The sequence below is a fragment of the Manis javanica genome, chromosome 3, assembly GCF_040802235.1.
Source record: "Manis javanica isolate MJ-LG chromosome 3, MJ_LKY, whole genome shotgun sequence".
NCBI classification, from domain to species: domain Eukaryota; kingdom Metazoa; phylum Chordata; class Mammalia; order Pholidota; family Manidae; genus Manis; species Manis javanica.
The window spans coordinates 136,372,134-136,391,454 of record NC_133158.1 but is presented as its reverse complement, the minus strand read 5'-3'; the positions used below and the strand labels follow the sequence as shown (position 1 = coordinate 136,391,454).

General features: G+C 36.6%; 1 protein-coding gene across 1 annotated transcript in view; it reads left to right on the top strand.

The window, feature by feature from the left end:
- The window catches only part of LOC108404713 (EGF-like and EMI domain-containing protein 1), a 488,851-nt gene that overhangs the window by 411,199 nt on the left and 58,331 nt on the right, over positions 1-19,321 (top strand).

The window sequence follows — 19,321 nt, the reverse complement described above, 5'->3', positions numbered from 1 at the left end:
CTGCCAGATGCAGTACAGTATAAATTTGTTAGTTACTTTATGCAATATTACAGCACAAAGCTACAATAAAGAGAGGACGCTGGGCTGTTAAAATCACTAGCTATGGTATTCCCTCACTTCAGACCATAAACAGAATTGGACTTAATGATTATAGCTGTAAAAATTATACCATATTAGATACTAAGCAGTTTAAGGTTGCTCAAGAACAGTTAAAACAACACACATTAAATCTGAGGTCACCATATATTTATTGCACATCAAAATGTTCTTAGATAACAGTTTTGGGTGAAAAGTTTAATATTTTAAATCTTCTTTAAGTCTTTTTGAATTTTATAAATTTATTAAAATGAATATGCACATAAAAAATAGAAAAACTTTTAAAATTCTGTGCTCCCTGTATGACTTACAAATGCTCATTTTTTTTGTTTTAACTGAAGTAATTTACATAAAAATGTTTTTTCATTGAATGATGATCCCCAGATAGCATCAAGCAGATTCTGATTTCATCTCCAGGTCCCTTTTAAAAATATTTACCATATTAAAAGAGTTAGCACCTTGGACAGCACAATTTAATTGCTGGTTTAATTTGTACAAAGCTTGTTAACTAGTCCATCCACTCAAAATTATTAGTATTTTATAATTATTCTATAATTTTGAAACTTGGAGTAGAAATGAGCCAATTTTACCTAGTGTCATCACATATACTCCCTCTTTCTTTTTCTGACCATATCTGATAGGAAATGGGGGAAGGCAGAGGGGAACAGGTAAACAGGTGTTGGTCATAGGTCTGATTTTGATGTGAGAAAATGGAGACTCTAGGAGCAAAAAAAGGACTTTTTCCAAAGTTAAGTGAAGATACACAGAGAAGTCATAGCCTAGCATGGAGGGAACTCAATGTCCTAGTGACCACCTGTAGAGCAAGCTCAAGCAGTGGGGCAGGAGCACATGCCTATTTATGTGGTCAAAGAACCCCTTCTTTCTGCACAATTACTGGTCATTGCAACAAGGATTATTGTCCTCTCCCTATACCAACCTGTAAGATCTTCAGCAGCTCACAACCTCAAACAGCTCCTATAACTTCTCTCAAATGCAAAATTTAGAAGCAGTAGGATTATTGATATATGCAAATGAGACATTTATCAGTAAAGGTTGAGCTGGTGAATTTTTATGTCTGGTATAAAAATATTTTGCCAAGTAGTGATTTATATAAATCTATGATATCCAGTTATGATAAGGTAAAATAAACACACTAATAACCAAGTAAGTCATATTTCCAGGTATAATTAATTTTCTAAACACTGGCAGTTGTTAGCTATTTCTAAGTAAAATCATTAAATTCTTTCCTTATTCCTCACACCGGCACTGCCTTTGAATTTTCTAATTTTTGTTTTAATATCAGGTCAAAGTGGAGTTGGATAAGGATATTCTAATTTATCTTCTCTATTTCTAAGTAGTTGTAAAAGCCAATTCCCATTGTACAGATATATGGATACTATGGTAATAGCTTATGTACAGCTGCATCTGATGACTTTCTCTCCATGCAGAATTTCAATAGTATACAAAGTTTATATATATAATTACATATATATATATATATATATGGAGCAAATTAAGCTAAGGAAAACATGGATTTCATGGCTACAATCATTTTAAAGTGTTAACCTCTTGGATATAATGCTATAGGAGATACTAGCGTGAGTGCCCAGCATTTTACATTTGTGGAAATTTTGACTCCTCTCTCACATGCATACACTGAAGTTTTGGTTTCAAAGAATAATCTTAAGAATCTCAGTTGATGCAATTATAGCAATCTTGTTAAAATGAGCACTTTCTGTTTAAAAGACTAATAATGGGAATTTGAAGACAAGAATTATTTGTTTGGCTATTTGTTTTGAAAGAGAGGGATTACTGTGGAGAACTGAGCTTCATGTTGTTTATATTTTGACTTATATTTTAAGAAGCATCAGATATTTTTAGAAACAGGAAGATAAAATTAGCTCACTTTCCCTTTGGAATTTTTTACCTGGCAAGAGACTGAAAATGGTGGTTGATGGTTAGAGAGAAATTGTAGAAGAAATTCTTCGTGACCCCTGGGAGACTCAGAGAAGAGAAGCTAGGATTTTGTGATACTTTGATGTACTTGAAATTAATTGCTTCCATTTCTTCCTTCATCCCTCCCTTCTTTTCCTTCCTTTGCTACACTTTGCCATCACTCATGGGCCTAGGCTAGTGTGACTTTTTGAATTAGAGTCTCTGGTGATTTTTGCACTTTCTCTTAATCACAGCTACAGTAAAGTAAACTCCCTGTACCCACAAACTTACAAAGTTTCCTGTACCTGAAACTTACAAAGTTTCAGATGACTTCATTTCAAAAAAGTGTCCATTGTCTAAGGGCTGTGCACTTTGGTGATTTATGGCCAACAGTTACAAGTCAGCCTCTGCCAGAATGGTAGAATTGCATGAAGTGGTGTAAGAGAAGGGGCCTATAATATCTGAGTATCTGACTATGGTGGCAGTGAGTATGAACTTAGGAGCCACTTGGTTTCCCATAAGGGATTGCTTGGACTGCTGATACAGTGTGATCCCAATAAAACTGGGAGTCTTGGCTTCAGTGGCCTTGAGTTTAAGCCCCTGAATTTCTCTGTAAATTTTTGCAATGTGTGTCATTTTCTGGAGCAAAGGCCTATTATTTTCATCAGGTTCATAAGGGTGTCTATGACCCCTTAAATTATTGCATACATCTTTTTGTCCTTATGATGGCATCCTGTAAAAAGGTGCATCTGCGGGAGGATCTCATAATACTGTCTCATTAATCTGTCATCGGTTTCAGGCAAAGCTGGTCAGTGACTGCTTCTCTATAGCCTCCTTAGGATAGAGCCCAGGCCAGGGCCTGGGTGCCTGTCCTTAAGCAGCACAGCTCCTGGCCCACTGTGGCCTCATCAGAACAGCGTCTGAGATGTCCACCATATGAGGAGGACACGGCAAGTGAGACCAGCTACACCTGGTTAGTGGAAAGGACCCAGGCACAGCAGGGGAAAGCAGACAAAAATGGAATTTTGCCAGGTCGGCCTGGCTATTGGAGGTCATTAACGCAGATATTACCAAGCAATTCATATACTTTAAACTGCCGTTTAGCTGAAAACCAACAGCTTAAAAACCTAGACTTTAGCAATCATCAGAAAGACAGAGATGTTTATGTTCTTAATTAGTCTAACCATTAAATCTCATCTGGGGACTAGGTATAGTCGCATAGTGCAATCCAAGTTGGCATGTGACCTTCAGTGAATCATTTAATATTTTTGTACCCCATTTTCCTCATGTGTAAAATGCAGGAATTGGACCCAGTGACCTTGAAGTTACTGTATCTCTAAAGTGTTATAATTTTATGGAGTTTCCAAAAGAGCTAATTCATTACAAATCATCTGCTAATCATATTTTTAAATCTCCATTGAATTACATATACTAATTATTAAATCGAGCTCTAATTTTATTTGAAAAGTGTTTGAGGAACTTAGACTTTAGAAAATCCAAGCATAAGAAGTGTGAGAATTTTATATTCTGGTTAATAAAAATAGCTATGTAACTTAAATGTTTTTTTTGAAAAATTTTTTTACCTTGGTGCTTTTGTAAAAATACTGTTTTTTATATTATCAACTCATATTGGGGGGGAACCTGAAGAATAATCTGGCCCAATCCCCTTAGAGATAAGAAGTCTAAGAGCCAAACAGATCAAGTAACTACTACTCAGAAAAAAGAGAAAAGCAGTTTTCAGGAACACCTAGCTAATTTCACTCCTGATACAATGCTTTAAAATAATTTCTGATAAATAATATTAAAAAATAGACTAAGAAAAATCATAAAGATACTGCAAAATGAAATTCCTACATTTTTATTGGCCTGTTAAGCCTTGCCTAGTTACCTCAGCTAAATGCATTCTCTCTTTTTCTTGTAATACCGCATCATTTTGTGTTGCCTTAATGACACATTATAGCATATACTTTTATATGCATGCAATTGGGCTTCAGACCAAATGAAAGACACTGATGACCTCCTAATTATCAGCTTCAAGTAGAATCTTTTCCATGCCTTTCTTCATGACCTCTGACACTATTAGTGACTTATTTTTCTAAATTTTCCTCTTGACTTCCGGACAGTACAATTTCCATGTTAACTTCTGCCTCTCTCTACTTACCTTCTGGTGACCAGCTTTCTGACCTTTGATCATCTTGTTCTCTCCCTGCTCTGGACTGAATTGTATCCTCCCAAATTCACATGTTGAAGCACTAAGTCCCAAGCTGATGGTATTTAGAGATGAGACCTTGGAGATATAAATAGGTTGAGATGACCTCCTGAGGGGGATACCCTCCTGATAGGATTAGTGCCTGTGTAAGAAGAGACCTGGGAGAGCTTTCTCTCTCTCTCCTCCGTGTAAGGATGAAGCCAGGAGGTGGACGTCTGAAGCCAAACAGAGCTCTCACCTGAAACCAAACCCTGTCAGAAACCCAATCTTGGACTTCCCATACTCCAGAACTGTGAGAGAATTAATTTCTGTTGATTATGCCATCGGCCTATGGTGCTTTGTCCTGTCAGCCTGAGCAGACTGATGACTCACCTACTCTTCTTATCCACCCCTTCATCTCGATTTTACTTTCCTACTTTTAGACCAAAGTCAATACATATAGGCTGTCATGCAACTATTAATTAAATATTAGCTATTACTATAACAGAGTATAAAGATATAAAGATTTTGCTCAAATGGATTTGCTGGGGAAAAAATTCAAACTTGTTACAGTATTCCTAGCTCTTAAAACTTTGCCACTACAAAATACATTAACCCATGATGATTTTTCATTAGTGATTCTCATTGTTGAGAGGCACTTTAGTACCTTATTACTAAATGTAAGTAATGATAATGTAGACTAAACTTCTAATGCCAGCTTTTAATACCCAGCAGCTAATACCAAAAGATATTACTCAAATTTTCTGTGTTGAGCTCTATAATTTGCTATACCTCCAAAATCTTCCTTGAATTCCCATTTTTAATAACAACCTTGTAAAACACACCCAGCTCAAATCTCCATTCATAATCATGTCCTTCCCCTAATGTATTTATTGAAATTGGCCTTCCTGAAGGGGGTGAAATAGTAAGTGACTAAAGTTTTAATGCCTGCACAATTCTCTGACTCTATTTAGTGTCTTCAGTACATAGCTGTATTAACACCTGTAACCCGTACTCACAAATAAACAAATGGAGTCACAACTGCAGAGAGAAACTGCAGGTAAACATTTTAATTATTTTAGTGTTTAATGCAAGAAGTCTTCATTTCCACTTGTTGGGAATGGCCAGGATCTGCTTTTGTTCAATGAACCCTTTTTATTCTCACTAAATGAGCAGGGGGCAAAGGGAGAAGAAAAGGTACCTGGAAGCTGGAAACCAGATTTTCCTGTGTGATTAAAGGTCCAGCATAATAGATGCAGAGGTTGTATTTTAATTCCAAATAAGCAGAAGTTAGGTGGCAAAAAAAGGTTAGATATATAACCTAGAAGCTTGACTAAACAAAGATAGTCTTAGTAAAATTTGAACTTGAATACATTTTCTTACATCAGATTTTTATGAGTCTCACATTTTAAGACAATGTTAAACTTAGAAGAAGAAAAAGATTGAGAAAACTATTAGATAGATGTGATGGTCTTCATACAATGGATCCTTTTGTTTTTGATCTCAGTGTTCTGATCAGTGATGTCTAAGTTTTATTTGATAAAAGGAGTGGAAGATTCTTTCCAGGGAATGCAAAGAGATTGCCCTAAAATTGGAGATGAAGGAGGTTAAAGACTTTCATTGTAACTGCCTTTCAATTAGTTGCATTATTTATGAAGACAAATTAGAAACAGATTTCATTTCAGATGACAGCTGATGTCTTGAATAGGGATATGTCAGGTTAAAAAAATTGTTTAGTTTGTCAGATTGATGGCATCTCTCAGTCATTTTTAAAGTCATCGCCCTCGCAACACTAATCACTTTTGTGTGGCAGGTGATAAATTTAATTCCCAAAAGTTGAATTTAAGGAACACTTTCCCTCTGTCCTCGTCATCCCCAACCTGTGTGTTCTTGCAAAAAGTCATAAACTTCCCAAGTTTTCATCCATATTGTTGATTGTTAACCCAATTCAAAAACTTTTTCTAACTACCTGGATTTTAGGAATGCATTTAGAAGTATTTCTTTTTTCTACAGCTTTCTTACAGTTTGCCACTTAGGAAAGCAAGACCCACAATTTTAGATAGAGACAGACTGAGGTCTGAATTCTGCATCATAGAAGAGTTGTGTGAACTTGGCCCAGTTTCTCAGTCTCTCTGATCTCTGATAACATCTCTATCTCTATTTATGTCTCTCTATCTGTATCTATACCTAAAACAACCAGGTTAATAACTCACAAAAATAAATATACATTGTACAAGAACACATGCCTTACAAAGAGGGATGTATGTAACGCACTAGAATGGTGGCCCATGGGCAATGCGGGAAACTGAGAGTGGGCTCTGGGGCTAAAAGTGAACAAATAAAACAAGGGAAGTCCTTCCAAGGACTAGGAAGTGGTAAGAATGTTCTTTGAACTGAAAAGTATGATGACCTCTACCTTCTGTGTCCAAGGTTAAAACTCTGTACTTGCCAGTTGCCTATTCTTTTCTTCCTTCCCACTGTGTGGATGGTATCTTCACATGTCTTTAGAATAGCCTGTAGGCCTTTCCCAGTGACAGCACCTGGCACAAAGTAGATGCTCAATAAATCATGGCTTGAATCAGTAATTTATAGTTATTTTGTATCTTTCTTCGTGTCATTTTCCCACAATCATAGTACCTGTTCAATGCACAGAGATATGGAGAATTGAAGATTTTAAATTGTGTGCAACTAGAAGTACAAAAGTTTACCTTTAAACTATTCATTTATGAAAATATAACATGAAATTTAGGATTATGAGGAAAATAATGTTAATTTGAAAACAGGAAATCTTGGGAAAAATGCACACCCTTTTCAAAGTAGCATTGTTAACTTCATGTGTGGTTATGCCACATACAAAGTGTGTGACATTGAGGTAGTCCCTGAGCTATTCAGTAACTCAGTTTCTCCACATGCAGGGGAGAATGAAGAAAAGTTAGAGCACAGGTGAAGGCCTTAGTGCAGTGCTTGTATTATTAACATCAGCTTCATACTTGCTGTTGGTTGTAGTCATAGGACTAAATAAAATCATGGAGGGTAGTCATTGAACACTGTAGTTATAAGCTTGCTTTGGTGATCAGCCAGCTTCCAGTGGACACCTTTGTTGCTAGGTTTTTAGCAAAACATACATCCATTGATTCTTTTAAACAGCTCCCTATTTCATTTTTTTTTTGCATTTTTAATGCTTTTGGAATTTTAGAGCAATATTCACAACTATATTTTCACTGTAAGGTAAAATATTCCCACTTTAATTTATCACTAGGTTGAAGATTTTTATCTCCCTATTTCCTAAAGCAGTGGAGGCAGCAAGCTTCAGGAAGCTTATGAATTTTCACAAGGTAGAAGTGCAAAAAGACATTAAACATAAAATAGTACTACCTACATCTAACTGAAGCAGAGGGATTAAGTGCTTGCAAATACCAGATATGAGCATAAAACTTAAATCCAAATCTAGTATTCCAGTAAAGTTTTCTAGCTGCTGACAAGAAAAAAGCCACATGGTTGCAAAGTTTGCATTTTCTAACAACAATCATGTAGACTTTTTTTTAATGCAATGAATTCAAAATCTATTGCAGAATGCATGTCCATTATTTTTCAGAAAAAATAGAAATCCTCAGTTAAGAGGCCTCCCAACTTTCTAATCTAGAAACTATGCTATTAACTCTCAGCTCTACTTGGCTCTTCACTCAGAAAAAGTGCTCTGCTGTTATTTTAAGCTAATCCCGTCTTGCTCTCCCCATAGAAGTTTTCTCCTAGTGTTATATTTCCCTTTCTCCTCTATTGTCATCTCTTTCTCTCTATCTTAAAACAAAACTCCTCCATAAAGCTAGTTTGGCCCAGTTTATCCATGCATTTTCCAATATTAGCTTCAAGGAGCACTCTTCAGTCACTTTGCTGAGCATCTTGAAAGTCATGGCCTCTCCTCCCTTCCTGGTGTTCTCTCCTCTTCCATGTGTAGGACACAACTTTCTCCTGGGTCTCTTCCGTCTCTGTGATGATTCCTTAATTTCTCTCATAGTCCTTTCCCTCTGCCCTCCTGTCTTTATGGTCTTCAGGGTTCTGACTGGCTCTTACTCTACTCCCTCCTGTATGTTCTTTTCCACTTTGAACACTCTTGGGGAGATACTATGGAGGAATTGCTCACTGGTCTTACTGGAGAAATAGATATGTGGAATTAGAAAGGGGATGAGCTGAGGATGAGTCCAGCTGTACCAGACTGGCCTGCAGACTGGGTCATCTAAGCTGTCGCCACTCACTCAGAGGGGGGATTACAAGAGAAGAGAAAAATGGGGCAGGGGGCAGGAAGGAAGATATGTTTAGTTTTAGATCCACTAAGTTTTCATTGCATCCTCAATAAGGGCCTCAAGCAGTAGCTAGATGTATGAGTCAAGTGAACAACGAGAGTGATCTGATTTAGTAATACTGATTTGGACCTCGTTCACTTCTGGCTGATTGTAGTAGCTCTCTCCACTATGACTGCTTTCATTCAGACCCCCTTATTCCCTTACAGAAGAGTTTATTCTTATCGCCTCTTAAGTGCTATCATCCCACATACTTGCCCCCTTCAAACCATTATCTAAATTACCACCAGAGATATCTCTTCAAAATGTAATTTCAAAAAATTATTTTACCATCCTTAAAACCTTTATTGTCTCTGTCTAACTTTCAGAATTAACCCCAAATTCTTATTATGTCTTACAAGATGCCTCAGGCTCTGACTCGTGGTTACTTCTCTCTCACCCAACATGCTTCTGTTCTGTACTTTATACTCCAAGTTCATACACACTCAACATTCACAGTCCCTTAAGTATGCCAGAAGTTACAACATCCCTGCCCCTTCCTCTTAGTGCTCCACCTGTCAAACACTGCCTGCTTCTGCACATGCTTGTCCCTGGTTTAAATGCAAGTCAACTCTTTCCCTTCTCACCTCATATTCTCTTCTTCCCACCTCTCTTCACCTAACCCATACTTGGCTCAAGAAAAAGTTTTCAATCACCCCTTCTGAGAAGACTTTCCAGTTCTATGCCCACACTTATAACCCAAATTTGACACCTATAAGACTTAGAGATTCTTTCAGTGGTGGGACACTGATAGATGAAAGAGGTTTTTGTTACTTACAGGTCCAGATGAAAGAAGGGGGGCCACTCAGGGCTACACACTGGGTTACACCCAAGACAGGGAGCAGCAAGCTGGGCCTATATAAGAAGCAGCTTTTATATGGCAAGTCAGGTCAAGCTAGGCTACAGTCACCATCTTCCTGGAGACTGGGGATTTTGAATAGTTTCACAAGTTCAAGAAGGAAGGGGCCATCCTTGGGTGTTATATCTGGGAACTTCTGACAGTTGGGCATGACAGTTTTGTAACTCTGGAATTTTAGAAGCTAATAAGCGAAGTAGTTGGGGGTGGGGACTTAGCAGACTGAAGGGAAACTGAGAGTTGTGAGCCATGACTTCAAAACTGGGTCAAGATAGCACGTGTGAAATACTGTATTACACTATCACCTAGAACCAAGGGTGTGTCTCTAACACACACCTCTCCCAGTGGATTGTGAACGCTTCTCTTCTTGGCTACCTCAGTAGACAGGAGTTTAAAGTAGACTCTAATTTCTTTTTAATTACTCAGTACCTAGTGTGTGACTGAAAAGAGTATTTAATTTTATTAAATAACTCTGCATTCACTCAGTGTTTAAAATAGAGTGATCCTTGCAATAAATTATGCTTTGTTTAGAAGTAGGAATATTTTGTCTCTCTTATGATCTTGGCTTCTCTTTATTAGATAAGATGAATTATATAATGCATGGCTTTGGCTCCTAGGAAACCCATCACTAAATTGAAGGCTTAATTGCAAGGACTTCTTTTAACCTATATTCTTAATTTAGCTATCTCTATGCCACTTCATAACATGGTTCTTGTTTTGCTGCCATGGTTATTTTTGTACTTTTTCCCCTTCTTTTAATCCTTAGCTTTAGTGCTTCTATTATAGATGTGTTTTAGATTGTGTATTATCTTTGGAAGTATATGGAATATAAATGTAATAAAACTAAATTTAAGCCTGTATTTATTGCTTGTGTCCTTGCAAAAACATCATGGACAATATTAAGCCCCAGATGTAGCAAAGATGTGAACCTGCCATTCATCTGGATGGTTTACATATTGGTTCTCTGAAATCCCGGGTCTCACTGTTAGTGTCAAGCATGAGGGAGACAGAGCAGGTCAGGAGGACAAAGACTGCCCTCCACACCACAAGAGTGGGAAGACTCTAGAGTTTCTCAGAGCCTAGAGCCTGATGCTGACTAGCCTCTTCATGAAGATAGGATATCTACATAGTCATTAATAGGGATCCAAGGGCCAACTGGTGAGGATCCAGTATGTCATTTCCAACTGGAGAATAAGGGCAAGGAGTAAGACCCAAAACCTGAGTGAAAGAGCTGGGGTCACTCTTCAGAAGCTCAGGCTGAATGCCAAATCATAGGTAGATTCATGCAAATTCTGAGAATTAAAGATGTGAAGGTAAAGTGGAAGTGGTATCCACAAGCATAAGTCCAAGTTATGGTTCAAGTTTGAACTACAGATAAGGAGACAGGCAGTAAAGAAGTTTGAACTCTGACATTGAAAGCGTTTCTGGAAACATCTCCTCAGTTGTCATAAAACAAGAATATAGCCATTGACGTAACAATCAGGACTGTATGTCCCCTGCCTCTGCATGCTTGCTGGTCAGGTGGATTAAGGCTGCCTGGGTGTGAGGCATTCCCAGGGAAAGTCAGGTTCCCTGAAGGCTGTGTCTTCTAGTTTGACATGTTTCAAGAGGTTGAACAGCATAGTCCACATATTCTGTCTTTAGACACATTAATTAATCTAGAGATTCACACTCCAGAATCTAGATAATTGCAATGTGGAAATAATTTTGACTCTGCCCATTAATAATAATAATTACTATGATCTTTAAAAATTATCTCTAATAGAACCATAAGAGGAAGAGATATTAACATCCTCATTTTAAAGATACTGAAACTAAGGTTCCCAGAGGCTAATATTACATACAGCTTTGGAAGCACCTGGGTTTGCAACCCTATAGATGATTGCTCTGAAATCAATAAGCACTGTGGGGAATTATATGAAAGTGTGCTTTATACTTTCTGAAGGGGAAGAACAAGATGGGTAGACAGTAGAATACATCTTCCATGTAATCTTTGCTTAACTTCTCTCTCCCCAGTTGTATGGTATAGTAATTTAGAGTTGTATTTCATCCCAAGTTTGGGAACCTAAGAAGATTCTCTGTGTTCCCTGTTGGAAAATAAAACAGTTGGCTCATTCTGTAGACATTCGCCCTGGTTGTTCTGGCCTGTAGTGGGCTGATCTTCTGTCTGGGCAGGAATACAAGTAAGATTCTTAAGCTTTAGAAGCAGCATGTCAACCTTGCCTCCCCAGTGTCTGGTGTCTAAATTTTATGACTCTCCCTTCAATCGACAATATAGAAATTCTGCCCGACAGGCCTGTGTTAGAGGATTTGACTGTGAACTGAATGGGAGCCAGCATTCATCCAAATCTCCCTTAAGACATCTGATACGCAGAGTGTATAGTAGAAAGATCACAAGTATTGGCACCAAAAAGTTCTAAGTAAGAATCCCAACTTTGCGCCTGCTAGCTACATGAATGTGGGCTTGTTGCTAAATGATAACAGTGGCTAATATTTATGGAGTGTTTGTTATGTGTCAGGGAACAGTGGTAAGTACTTTTATATTCACTGTTTCATTTAAACCTGGTAAAATTCTGTGATGGGTGCTATTGTTATCACTATTTTAGTAATGTGAAAAAATGAGATTTAGAAAGTTTAAGCAACTTGAGGAAGGTTATTTGTGTTGTTACGTGGTAGATCTGGGATATGCCTTCTAGGCTTATCAGTCCAGCTGTGTTAAAACAAACATGCCTATTCAAAAGTAAGATATTTGAATTTTACTGTTAGAGCTTCTTAAGGAAGGAAATCAAATCAATAAAATTTAAAGAGCTCACATCACAGTGTTGTATGGAAATGGTTAGGCTTATGTAGAAACAAGAGACTGGTCAAAAGATCATGGCAAGGCTGGACCAGTAAGAGAACCTGGCACTCAGGAGTATGATAACAGTCAAGAGACTTAATGCCACGACTGCAGTCTTTTTTCCTTTGTATACTCAGGCATATTAATGTTATTTTACAACAACAACAAAAAACTGTATCATATAGGTCATATAAAATATTGTAGTTTGATTTTTCAGTTTTAAAATTGGTTTTATCAAAGTCCATCGTTTGAACGTGCATTCTAGGTACATGAAGATTTGCATCAGATTCTAAAATTTTGCCATGTTATGTAATAATGATGACTTGTGATAAAGTAAAAAGAAAGGAGCCCAAGATTTATTCTTGCTTGACATTGTTTCAGATTTGGTTTGAAGATTTTATACTACATGGTTTCCTATTTACTAGAAGCCTCCATCATGTTGGTCCCTACCGAAGGAGACTCATAGGTGATTATAAGCCAACAGCAAGAAGAGCCCCCTACCAAGGAGACTCGTAGGTTATAAACTGATAGCAAGAAGAGTGCCTTTGCCTGTGCTGCTTTGCCATAACCTCAGTGCCCACGTTAATTTATTTTACACGTAAAGAGAGTATATGACTTCAACTTTTAATAATTGCAGTGGAATGGTTTGATCAGTTTTCTGCCTCCAACATTTTCTATATTGTATGTTGGAAAACTGTTCCAGATTTCAACATTTCTCTTGGATTCAGGGGAAGAAATGCGAATTCATTTTTATACTAAGCCGATTAATTAGTCTTCTTTTGTCTGGGGACAACAAACTGATTCTTAAACACACATTTTTAAAATTCTTTAAGTTTGAAAACAGCCTAATTTCAACCTGGTCTTATGGCCAAAAGAAAATAATTAAATAATTTTCCTTATTTCTCATTATAACCTGTGGGGTAAGAGAGATACTATTTCATCTCTACTATGCATCACAATTATACTATTTCCACGAAACTAGGGATGCTTTCATCAAGTGCCATGTCACATACATATCAAATAGATGGATCGAAGCTAGAAACAAAAAATTGTGTATTAAGCCTCTGTAGCCTCACTTTGAATGTGAAACAGACTGTCCTGCTTTGTTACACAGTTGATTAAGCCCATGAATGCAAGGAATTTAAACTTGTATGGCATCATTGAACTACAGAATTTAAGATATGGAAGAATAGGCTTCCTTCATTCCAGTGGCTGACATATTTGCTAATGCTTCTCCTTGTAGAAAGCATAAATTAATAAGTGCTGAATCTCCAATTCAGTAGGATATATCCTGCATTGGAAGCAAAAATTATGAGGTCAGGAATAATTGATATTCCATGTGACCCATTAAAACAGGTCTCACTTAATGCAATATGTTTTAAAATTGTATCACTTTTAAGTAGGCTAACCTGAATGTAGGCACCCTTTTTATCCTTGACGGAAAAACTGAGCAATTCCCTCAACCATCCTGATCAGAGGACCTTGAATTGAGAGCACATGTTTAATGATGTCCAGACTAGCTATTGATTAAACGCTGACAATGTTCAGAGGAATTGAGAATCAAAAAGCCTCCCCCATGGCCAGCTCTGCCATGCTCACTTCTTAATAGATGGCAAAGGAGGATTCTAAATGAGATCTGCTGCCCTGCTCATCCTCAGAACTCCACAGGCAGTGGAGTTAATTTCTGTTTCGCAGTCCTTTGGAACTACCGCGTCTGAAATATCCAGAAATGAATATAGATGTCCCTTCTTTTTTATTTCCTCGTGCCTCCTTTTGAAGAAAAATTTCTTATATGAATTTAATGCATAGAATGATAATCCCTTCAAATGTAGAATGGATGAAAGCTCACTATTAATTAATACATAAAAAAAGGACAAACCTGAGGAGAAAGTTCAGGCTGACTCATTCCCCTTAACAAGCAAGCAAATAGCAAAAAAGTTCAAGGAAAATAAAGAATAAGAGAAACAAAAAGGAGAAAATGAATTTGAAATCAGGACTAATATTCCCACCACCACCACTCTGTTCAATGCTTAATTTCCAGAGGCTCTGGTATTTTTAGGATATTCTTTTGTCTGGGCAGGATATTGTGACCCAAAACTGTGAAGTAAGGCTGTTTCTACACATTTGAAAAATGTGATTTCCAGTGACGGAACCACCCAGCTGTTTCACCTTCCACAAACATTGTCGGACCACCTAGAGGGTGTCAGGTCGGTTGTTTGGTGCTTGTCCTTTTAAAGTTATTTAAGTCCTCCAACAATCCTGCAAAATACTCATTATAATCTTTCTAGACATGTGAAAACTGAAACTCAGAGGACTTAAATAAATCTATTATCAAACAATCAATAAATAGGTGAGACTAAAGTTATGCTGCTAGAAACTGTCAGAGCAAGGATTAAAATCCAGATATTTTGAATAATATTCTGTTGAGCTAATTACCATATAATACCTTCCTTAGTTTAATAATGCACAATGAGAGGTCTGTGGAAATCTCTGATTTCTTAAAACTTATTTGTTCTTTATTTTGTTCTTTTCTGATTTTCTACCAATTACATCCTTAGGGGAAAAATTATATCCTCTATGGGAAAAAAAGATTTTGAAAGTACAAATAAGGAGATAATAAAGCGACAACAAGCCTGCCACTGAGAAGCAAACCTCTGTTGCCTCTTGGGTGTCTTTAATCCCAGCCTTTTGTTTACCTGTTGTTTCCATTCATATTTGAGAGGATGTTACTTTTTGTGATGTATTCTTATAACAGCACACATGTCACACATATACTCTCGCATTTAAATGTATCTTATGCTAAAACTATTTGCAAAACTCACTTTAATTGTGGCAAATACCTTTTACTATGTCTATTTACATAAACATATATATAATGGGATCTGTTTCTCTTCCAAATAATGCTGAATTAATATGTATTTGCATAATTGTCTAGATTGCTTATTGTTTTCTAGGCACGATTTCAAGCAGGTAGATTAAAGTAAAAGTTAAAAGAAAATATATTTTTAAAAATTATTGATGCCTATTGTCAAAATGTTTTCCAAATTTTAATTCAGTTTGTTGATCCATTACCACAGTGTAACAGTTCCTGCCTTATCCTTATTGGTATCAAATTTTATTATCCCTTTCAGTGTTCATTAATTTTGTAAGTAAAGCCATGTACATCATTTTACTTCTTTCATTAAGTTCACATTCTAAAAATATGTGTGTCATTTGTATTTCTTTTTATGCATTTGCTGCTAAGGAGCTCTGCCTAATTTTTTGTGTCTGAATTTCATATTTTAAAAATATACATATTGCTTTATAAAGCAAGCATAATAATCATTTATCATCATTATTACAAATACATTGCCATCATTTTTTCTGAGCATAAAAGCAAATTGTGTCACAATTTAGAGGTTCACACCATATATTAAAAATAATGGGGAAAAAGTAAAAAACATCAACATTACTACGCAGAGTTAACCAATGTTAATATTTTTATAGAACTGGGCAGGAATTGGGATACTGAGGCCTAAAAAGATCCCTGGGCCAGAACAAGAACTAGATCTAACAGTCAGCCTATATAGTTCCAGCACTTTTGTTTTCTGTCTATCTGTCCATTATTAATCACTGAACTATACGGTTTGAAGAACTTTTGAACTACACCTTCCTGCCCTCCTTTCTCCACATGAAGTTGTGATTGTACCTAAATTCTTTATATTAAATGAAATGGAAAGTCGGGGACTCCAAGGCAGAGACTCCTCAGAGGGTTCCTGCACTCTGTATTCCCTAATTCTAGCAATGGCCTTGTTTCCTGGTGCTGACATAGCTGGTCCCTGGCAGTGGGGTTCTTCTGAGGGCCCCAGAGCTCATGCAGAGGAAATTCATTGCAGAGGGACTGTCCTGTCAACCGTCCTTTTTCTAGCAGTGATATCCAAGCAACCATTCAAATGAGAAAAAATATCTTTGATATGGTTGTATTCAGTACAAGAAATTAAGGATCTATGGTGACATTGATTGAATATACTTTTAAACTTTATGGGTTTAAAATTAGTAGATACTTACTTCCATGATATCATGTAGAAAAAGTATACCTTTTTAAAAAAGGCTAAATGCATTGATTTTAAAGAAGAATTTGGAAGAGAACAATTAGACAGTCATGATGATCAGCTTTCAAAAAGCACCACTAAGAGGATGCAGAATTCCCTTTTTATGGTGGATAAGAAAACAGTTTCTTAAGAGAGGCACAAAAGCCTTGAGGAAACAATGTCCTCAGTGTGCCAATCCCATTTTTTCTCCCACAAAGAGGGAAAATGACAAAGTTGAAGTCTTGGGTATGAGTTATCATACACTTTCTTTCCTAATAGAAATGAAATCATACTTTACATAATTTTTAGAAATTATTTTGAAATTTTGATATATATACTTTTTCACCCCTTTATATATATATATGACAAAATCATTTATAACAACTGATACTCAATTTCATGATAAATAATTTCTTTAATGGTTTACCTGTTTTGAAGCTTTTTTGTGATTTCTCTGTCTTTTGCTATAATAAGCATGGTTACTGATGAGCACATTTATAGCCAAATATTGGAATATATTTCCTTAGAATAAATCAACATTCACAGAGTGACTACTACATCATTAAAAATGATGTTTATTGTCAACTTATCCTCTGGAAAGTATCAACTTAAATTTATATTGAGAATATTTTAGAAAATCCTGCCCTTTTTCATTATGTCCCAACCAAACCTGTACATTAACTTTTATTTTATCATTTTCCCCAATATAATAGGTGTCATAGGTTCTCATAAAACAGGCCTTAAGATTTTTTGTGCAAGAGGTTTTCTGGGAACAATGCAAATAAGAGGTTAGGGAAGGAGGTTAAAGCAGAGAGAGAAATTAAACTGCAATTCAGTTTCAACAAGTGTTCTACTGATGCTTACAGAGAACTTAAAAGCCTGGATGTTACTTCAAAACTGTCCATTCTTGAGGCAAAGGACTCCTTGTAACAACCTACCAGCTGCCCTGGAAGGGGCATGCTCTTGTATGAGGAGGTTCTCTTCAGTGGAGGGCAGCTGTGCCAGAGAAGGGCTGGCCGTGGGTCGTGTGCTGCCAACTTGGCCAGCAGTTGAGAAGAGAGTGTGGCTCCGAATGGGAAAGTTGGGTGGTGTTTCCAGAGCTGCTACAGCAGACCATGCCTTGGACTACTCAGATCTAGTTGCTTTGTAGTAAGTAGTGGAAACAGCTCCTCCCGGATTCTACTTGCTTTCTTTTCCAGAAAATTTGCAAGAATGAAGTTAAGGAAATGAGTCCCTGCCACTGCAGCTGGGCTTGAAGCTGAAACTGGCAGTCAACATCTTTCTTCTCTGTATAGGTCTAGATTTCTCTCCCCCTATTTCCATTGCCAACTGTCATATGGGGGGCTCTCTGGGAAACAGAAGGAATGTGCACACAGGACTTTTATGAAAGAGTGCTTTTGGGAACAAGACAGGTGAGAGGTGTGAGAAGCAGAATTGGGCAGATGCATGATTTAGATGCAGCTGCAACTGGCCTCTGCCAATTCTGTGGGAACTTCAGAACTATAATGACTTTTCACATTGGCTCCATTCTTTGCACAGGTCTTGCACTGGACCAGTCAATACATGCAGGCTACTCTGGAATAGGAGACTTGACGTTAGGGAAAATGGCTCTTTTCATTTAAAGATACTTCTAGAGAGAGACACAGCTGAAATCAGGCAGTTGCTAACACCCCAGCAGCTAAAGGAATGAGAATTTCAGTCCCCAAATGGGATCTGGGCAATACAGTATGCTATCCATTACTTCACTTTAAATGTCATCTCATTATATGGTAATTTATATTATTTTTATCAGTGTAGCATATGCATTCCTTCTTTTTGAATTACCTGCATATTTCTTTCTTCCATTTTTCTATGTAGATAATAGTTCATCAGTTTGTTTTTTCTTGTCACATATGTTGTAAATATTTTGTTTTTCAATTTTCATTTTTTAATATATCCATGTTTAAAGATTATATAGCACAACTTATCTACTTTTCAAATATTTTATTTATCTTTGTCTTTTGCATGTCTTTCCTCCATTTGAGTTTTGAGAGTCTTTTATCCAAATACAGGAAATTTGATCTAGCAGTTTCATAGTTTTATTTTGTTATTTGGAATTCATTTTGGTGTATGGTATGAGTCAAGGACTTAAACTGCACAGGTATGTGTGTGTTTTTCAGATAGTTTGACAATTATTCCAGCACCGTTTTTGAGTGATCCTTTTCATGTTCCATGATTTTAAGATTGCTATGCAATATGTTAAGTATATTAAGTTCTTTCATGTACCAGGGTTTGTTTATACAATATTCTTTTCATCAGTCAATCTGCTTACATTTATGTCTAAAAGCACTGCCTGAATTATTATAGTTTTATGCAATAGCTCACTGCTCATTTGAGCTCACCCACCAGAGTGAACAGGCTGTTGACACAGAGATAGATAATTATGATTGTCTTAGATACCTAATATTTTTTACCTTTTTTGTTTATATGGACACATCTGTACTTCATCATTTAAGACCATTGGTCCATGCATTTTGCCATTTTGCAAATGTTTAAATGCAATTTAAAAGTGCTACACTCTTTTTGTTTTCTGTTCTCCTACAGTCAATTTTTGAAAACAGTCATTGAGCTACATGTTTCTTCTTAAATCCCATATTTTCTTTTTTTAGGATTGAGCACATGATACAACATAAATAAATATTTATCAGGTGTTGAACAAATGAGATCATTGTTTCTTTCTGTGTCAACTACTTGGCTCTTGATTTCTCTGCATTACAAATCATATCTAGGTACCCCCACAATGTGGTAGGAAAATAGGGAAAAAAGTAAAGTGCACCCAAAAAACATATAGACATATACTTCTCTTTCCTTTTTATTGCTGAAGACATGTCATGAATGACTACTTAGGCTGGATTTACTTTCAAAAAAGTTATAAGGAGGTTATAAATTTGAAGACCTCTAAACACAGAATGAAAAAGCTAGATAGTCATTGCTTTTGTTCATTTTTTTAAAAATTCTTTC